Raw genomic sequence first — 7,815 nt, 5'->3', positions numbered from 1 at the left:
AGGCATTTAATAGAGAAAACTGGATGTAGAGTTGATTAAAGAGCCAGGCAGCCTCTTAGAAATAAATCAGAGACCGGCAATAATAGGATCTCTATCACCCCTAGGACGTGAGGGACAGCCGAAGGGACATGGTAACTGGTACTCAAGACCTGCCATCTGTGATAGATTGGACCCAGGCCAGATCTGCTGTGAGGGAGCAAGGGGTGAAGTGGGTGACAGCGGTGAAGCCAAGGAGGCCAAGCCACTGTGAAAGTGTGTTCCAAAAGTAGACTTTTATAAACTTACGGGTTGAAGGTAACGCGAGAAGTGTCATGGTTTACATATTTTGCATTTGGTTTCTGTTTTTTTTTTCTTTTTTTAAAATCAGTCAAAACAAATCTTTGGATATGTGCTCCCTTAAACCCTTGCAAGAAGGAATTAAGAAGAAGTAAAGGTGTCAGAGAAATAGGAAAGATTCCTCAATATAATATGGCTGTAAGTACTGTGAAGAAAAGGTTTCAATGAAGAAAATGCTGATTAAGTTATTGTCCTTTATCTTCCTTTGCAGCCATTCATTTTTAGTTCACAGGTGCTACTATTAAAAGTAACTGATTTACCTTTCCAGGTAGACTGCAAAAGTCCATATACATTTTGAGTTCTGTTCTTTCTCAACCATTTGAAAGGTCATCGTTTAGGTTTACCTTGACTATAATTCTTTTCCGAAATAATTTACTATTAAATATTGAGTAATCGCCAAGTATTCCTCCTTTTATACTTTTACAGGCAATTTGTGTTTTGTTTTCTACCTACTGATATCAATGACTTTATTTTTCTACTTAATTTGTGGTCTAGATAATTATAATTTAAGTCTGATCAGAAGGTTTGGAATGACTGGGATGGTAGAGTGTCTTTCTAGCAATCGTTGAGTGTTGAGTTTGAATTCCAGCAGCATCGAAAACACATGCTGCTTCCTTATCTTTTATTTTTCTATCAATTTGCTATCAGAATGTTTTTCTAAAGTCCAGCATTAAATTTTAAACCCTTCTCAAAAATTTAACCCAAATGATTCAAAATTGGTTTGTTTTCCATGACCTTCTGATTCAACCATACCTGACTATGTTTACCATATCTCTGTTTCCTGAAAGTAAGCTTGTTTTAAAGCCTGGAATGCCATTTCCCATTCAAATGATAAGATTTTTAGTGTGTCTTCCATGAGACTTCCTTCAGAACACCAAAAGGAAATAGTTTCTTCTTGAAATTTGAGTTAACACTCTCCTTTTTGTTTCCTTTGTTTTTCTTCTTAGGTGGTACTTTGGATCAAATATTTTATATATTTTCCTAAATAATAAACGTTGGTAAAATACTCTAAAATTTTATCTAACTTCTCTATTGCCACTATATAACACCTTATGTTTTCACAAACAATCAATTTGCACATCTAAATATACTTATATGCTTAAGGCACATTTGGTCTGTTTATGTAAATAATAGGCAAGGAACCCACTCTTGCAAGGAACCCACAGACTAAAGTACAAATATTATTTTTTCTTAAATTGAATCTGATTTTATTATGAAAATTCCTACTTCCAAAGATATATTTTTATCTTCATTTCTTTTTTTTTTTTTTAAAGAAACTGCCTTTATTCTATTAGTTGGAAACATTAACTGGTAGAGAAAAAAAGTTTAGTCAGCTGGAGAGAAGAGAAAGCCCAGTGTCTCTCATGAGAGCTGGTGGCTCCCGTGGGAGGGAATCTGGATACAGGAAGAAAGGAGCACTGTGAATTAGAGCCAGACCCTGCAGTCCAGGTGAAAAAGGCTATGCCAAGTGTCTAATTGCCTCAAGCTGAAACCAAATTCCTATATAGTTAGCCCAGCTCCTGAACAGGGTACTAGGATATGAGGGAGGGGCTGTTTTCAGTGATATGGCCATATTTTATCAGAGAAATTGACAAAATGGGAATTTTTTGGGGGGGATCTGGTCGTGGGGCCTGAACCCTGGGCCTGGGTGCTGTCCCTCAGCTCTTCAGCTCAAGGCTAGCGCTCTACCACTTGAGCCACAGCGCCACTTCCGGCTTTTTTCTTTTTGCTTTATGTGGTGCTGAGGAATCGAACCCAGGGCCTCAGGCATGCAAGGCAAGCACTCTACCACTGAGCCACCTTCCCAGCCCAGTACAGTTTTTTTTTTTTTTTTTGTGGGAATGACAAGTATCAGTATTAGGAAATTGAATTATACAAAAAATACTACATCTATTGTGGGGTAGATATATTTATTTTTGGTAACATACTTTAAGTGGCACTAATTACACAGTCACTATAAGGTAGCCAACATGAAACCACAGAACTGTAACTCTGCCACAGCTGCCGAGGACTTGCCTTTCTGGCTGAGTACATTTTCAAACAAAACAAAATAAAGAAAAACTAGACGTCCACCCAGAGCTGGGCCAGTGAAAATCTATGAAGGAGTAGAAGCTCTGATAGTGGCGACTCACCAGAGTTCTTCGCAGCTGAGAGATGTTAGGCAGGACATGTTAGTTATAAAGTAGTTACAGCTTAATTCACAAAAGTTACCATTTCTCTTCCTAGAAAGAAGCAAGAAGAAATTCCTTGAATTAGCGCCTGGTGTGTCAGGTGGAGTGCAGAGAGGGCTGTCAGAGCAGTGTCAGAAGGACCCTGGCAGATCAGACGGGTTGGACATCATTAATAGTCATGGTTGGCTTCTAAATACTGGATGACTTCTGATTTGTAATGTTAGATAAAGTGTAGATAAGAAGGTCAGTAATCCTACGCTAAGATTAATAAACAGCACTTGGAAACGAACCGCGTGAGGGCTGTGCGCACAGCAAGCTTTCACAAGACAAGGCACCCAGAGTTTTTCTTCCCACGACTGGTTTGCAGAGCGGCTCTCGTGGCCATTTCAAAAACCTCTCTCACTCCATCGTTGGCCTTTGCTGAACACTCCATGTACCCTAAAGCGCCAATCCTGTTGGCCATATCTCTGCCCTCTTCAGGTTTAACTGGCTCCTGCTTCATCTTAGCCAACTCCCGTCTCGTATGCTTATCACTCCGAAGATCCTTCTTGTTTCCAACCAGAATAATGGGCACGTTGGGACAGAAATGCTTAACTTCTGGAGTCCACTTTTCTGGGATGTTTTCTAAACTATCAGGGCTGTCAACGGAGAAACACATCAGTATAACATCAGTGTCTGGGTAGGAGAGGGGTCTCAGGCGATCATAATCTTCCTGCCCAGCTGTGTCCCACAAAGCCAGTTCTACCTGCTGTCCATCCACTTCAATATCTGCCACATAGTTCTCAAACACCGTGGGCACATAAACCTCTGGGAACTGGTCCTTGCTGAAGACTATGAGCAAACATGTCTTGCCACAAGCTCCATCACCGACAATCACAAGTTTCTTTCGGATGGCAGCCATCTCTTACATATGTGCGCAAAACGTACAGTGTGTGTGACACAAGTTTAGCAAAGTACCTTGAGCTTCTCAGGTAAAAGGCTCAAGCGATGACTCCCAGGTCCAGCCTTTTCACACCCACGATGCGTGGTCCGCGAGTGGCAAAGCTCAGAGATGAAGGCGGGCAGCCAACGGGGCAACGGTGGACTAACCAAGAGAACCAGGGGGGTGGGCGGGGAGCCGGGAGCGGGCGGGGGAGAGCGGGCTGGCGCGGCGGGCGCGGGCGGGCGCGGGCGGGCGCGGGCAGGCGCGGGGCGGGCGGGCGGGCGGGCGAGTGGAGGCCCTAGGGAGTTATCTTCATTTCTTAATTGAATGATAATATGAAAATTTCAGTGTAAAATTTCTGCTTCAAAGTCTCTATCAAGTATTTACTAGTCTGTAAGTAGTAAATGAAGAGTTATCCTAATTATAGGTCAATCGGAATGTGATTGTCAATATTTTAACATTAATGTATTTAAGTGATTACTGTATATTAACTGTAAATATTCACTTTATGACTGATATTTTGTTCCCTTTCTGAATTAAGCATCACAAATATGACCATGTCTTAAATCTGAGTATAATTATAAAATACACAATAAAATTATTTCATTAAGCTAATTTATAAATTGCATGTGTAAAAGCAAATTGATTATTGGAGAACTATTGTATACTATCCAACTATTGTAGTTAGGATTCAGAAAATCACCAATATGAACATTCTTCCTTAAGTTAAATTGTTAACCAAGAAAATCAAAATCATTTTCATTAAATTCACAATTTAGTCTATGATATGAGGAAAAGTTATCCCAGGTAAAATGTTGTTGACATTTGTGGAAATTTACTAGTAAAAACCACCCTAGAAACTATTATGTTATTCTAATGCATAAAATAATTAGGATGTTTTTGTCTTGTAATATAAAAACATGAAAAATAAATTTTAAGGGAGATTGTGAGATTTTAATAAGTACAAAAAGCCTTGCCTTTGTAAATTTTGGACATGTGTTTTATAGTCCATGAAATTCCATCCTCTGTACCAGATGCAATGATAAGAACTCTCAGTGATACCATCCTATTTATGTGCATGTCTGAAATTACAGACCTGTTCCCCAAGGTTCCTTCTACTCAGTGTACATGTGTAGTCTGGACTCACTCAGTCACTATGGTGACTGCTGCGAGGTCATAATCAATTGCTGCTTTCGAAGCAACTCTGTGCCTCACAGACTAAATGATGCATGTATTCCAAAAGAACCATCCCATTTGAGATGACCATATATATGACAGTGCCATATGTCTGCTGCTGCCATTTCCCAGAGTTGATGCCCATGGGTATAAATCTATACTTTGTTCTAGTGTTTATCTGCAACATATTTTTTTCCCCTGCCTTACTCTAGTCAGCCCTAATTCTGCACACTGTTTTTACTATCATCTATCTTTTCCAGCCTCCAACTAATACAACTGAATTGGCGGGAGTTTATCTTCAAGCTTGATATATGATATGACATAGGTACCACCTCAGAAGAATCCTCCTTGATATTAGTGTTTATAATTTGCTTTATTATGACTTTTCCAGTTTTAGAACGACATTAATCTTTAGTAACAGTGCTAAGCCATCATGTCATACAACCCCAGTAGCAAATTTTCACTGGAAAGAATATATGCATTTATAATTTAGGATACCTCAATTATATTATCTTATTTCATTCTTATATATTATCATTATTGAAAGCAATAGTTTTTTGTAACAATGCTGAAATAACCATGTAGGCTGATATATTTAATAAAAATAGATTAACTGAACTCTGAAATAAATATTCTAGGTATCTTTCCTTACGTATCAATACCATAAACATAATAAAAATTAAAGATTTTTTAACAGTTTTTAATTTCATAGGTTTTATCTTTACCACTATTTATGGTATTAATATACTATTAAATGTGATTATGTAAAAAAGATTAAATGATTAAAATACTAAGGTTAGATAAATCAAATCTACTTTAAGAGTCAGGGAAAATGGTATAATAAGAAAGAAATATTGTTTTCTCAGGTAATTCAATGTTTCATGAATATTTTCCAAATATCAGGAACTGTATTCTCTTTTTTTTTGGGGGGGTGGGGTCCGGTCATGGGGCCTGAACTCTGGGCCTGGGCGCTGTCCCTCAGCTCTTCAGCTCAAGGCCAGCCCTCTACCACTTGAGCCACAGCACCATTTCCGGCTTTTTTTCTTTTTTGCTTATGTGGTGCTGAGGAATGGAACCCAGGGCCTCAGTCATGCAAGGCAAGCGCTCTACCACTGAGCCACCTTCCCAGCCCCAGGAACTGTACTCTCAAGGATAAGTGAGCAACATTTGTATTTTATAATTTATTTATTTTTCCTTTGAGATTTTTATTGTAATTATAGAGTTGATATACAGAAGATTATTTTATGAAACATTTGTTTTTTTTTCTTTTGGTCTATCATGGGCTTGAACTCTGGTCCTGGGCACCATCCCTCAGATCTTTGACTCAAGGCTAGCACTCTACCACTTGAGTCACAGCACACTTCTGGCTTTTTCTATTTATATGGTGCCTTTGCTATTTATGTGAATCCAGAGCCTCATGCATGCGAGGCAAGCACTCTACCATTGAGCTACCTTTCCAGACCCAGAAACATAATAATAAAGTATAACTTACTAGGTAACTAGAACATAATCAGAAATTGTCAATAGATAAGGAAGATGCAGTTGTAGCCATACACAAGCAAGCGCGCGCGCGCACACACACACACACACACACACATGATTGTAAAACAGTTTTGAAATGATAGAAATAATAATGTAACAGAAACAATAGTCTGCATTGGCTTTTGTTCCATGTCTATAAGGAGAAAGATTGTAAAAATGTAAGAATTAGCAAGAGATAAGTAAAATCATGCTGTCACAAAGCAGGACCATGTGAAAGGAATTCTTAATAATTAGAAGTCTATGGATACAAAAGAAACTGAAGGGAGATGTTAGGCCAGTAAAAATAAAAGGCTGATAAGGAGTAGCTACTTAAGAAGCAAGGAAATTTAATGGCATTGTTATGGCCTTCTAAATGTCAAGAATCTGAAAGTACAATTTCTGTTAGATAGCTCAGTATTTAGGGAAAAAAACCCCAAAACTTTACAATCTATTTCTCATTGTGAGTTTTGTAGTCACATAAATACTTATTAATAGTAAAATAATTTTCTCATTACCTTTTATATGTGAATCTTTCAAAAGATTTATAAACTATCCTTATTTAAATAGCTTGCATGATAATTATTGTTCTGTTTAAAAATTTCTCTTTGCAAATTACCAGTTCATTTCAAGTTTTTATTCTTTACAATGTATTCGCTTCTACAGAACTTTTCCTGTTGTTTTCATTGCAGTGGATCTCACTAAATACAAACCTCATTACACTTGATTGTAGCACTAATACACCTTCAAATGTCTCAATAGGTGACATTTAGATGAAAAATAATAGAATACATATTAATTTAAGAGCTAAAATCTTTTCAATATTTTACAGAATACAACCATACAACAGATTCTGAAGTACAAAATGAATGACAAACTATTGTTTATATATTGTACAAAACTTTATAATTACAATATAAAATAGTTTTTAACAATCATAGTTACATTATTTAAAGAGATGCATTGAACAATGTCTGACGATGGTATTTTCTAACATTTCAAAAATACAAATTCTCCAGTTGGAATCAAGGATCATATATCACTGTACATATCTTGGTATTTGTGTGATATAAATGAAGCTGTGTTTATGTGTGCATCCTCAGCAAACAATCTTTATTTGTACATTTATGCCAATGACATTTGTAACTTACATATGGTAAAAATAATTGGAAAACAAGTGTACATTATTGATTGTAACTCTCCTTACATATTGAGAATTGAATAGTAAGAGACAAATATTTATTTACTAGCATCTTTTCATACTGCATCCTTTTTATCTTGTTAGATATTTTCCTGGAAGCTTCCTCTGCCCCTGAATGATTAAACTTCAGTTTATTTACCCAGTAATATATTTAAATCTTTAGGGTATAGTTCCTTAAAGTTTATCATCATAAAATATTTCCTGAATGTGCTTTATATCCATTATGTATAGATTAGAATGGATTTCCAATAAAGGAGGATAAGGCAACCATTAAAATCATGTATGATAAATATAAAGCTACTGTACTTATTGTAGTTGTAAACCATCACCATTTGTCAAATATGAATGATATGCCAGTGTGAAATTTTTGTGTAGTTCACACTAAGTTCTGTAACTCAGTGCTAAGGTTTTTCTAAGAAGATTCTATGAAGCTTATTTAAACTATATGTACCATGTCAACTATGCACTCATATTTCACCAACTATTTTTCT

At 36.8% G+C, this 7,815-nt stretch overlaps 1 pseudogene; it reads right to left on the bottom strand.

The window, feature by feature from the left end:
* Positions 1-2,826: 2,826 nt before the first annotated feature.
* Positions 2,827-3,495, bottom strand: LOC106001016 (annotated as a pseudogene).
* Between the last annotated feature and the right edge of the window lie 4,320 nt (positions 3,496-7,815).

This window comes from Dipodomys ordii, unplaced genomic scaffold (genome assembly GCF_000151885.1).
Source record: "Dipodomys ordii isolate 6190 unplaced genomic scaffold, Dord_2.0 Scaffold1, whole genome shotgun sequence".
NCBI classification, from domain to species: Eukaryota; Metazoa; Chordata; class Mammalia; order Rodentia; family Heteromyidae; genus Dipodomys; species Dipodomys ordii.
Note: the sequence above shows the minus strand (reverse complement) of the source record. Positions and strands in the feature narration are given on the sequence as shown.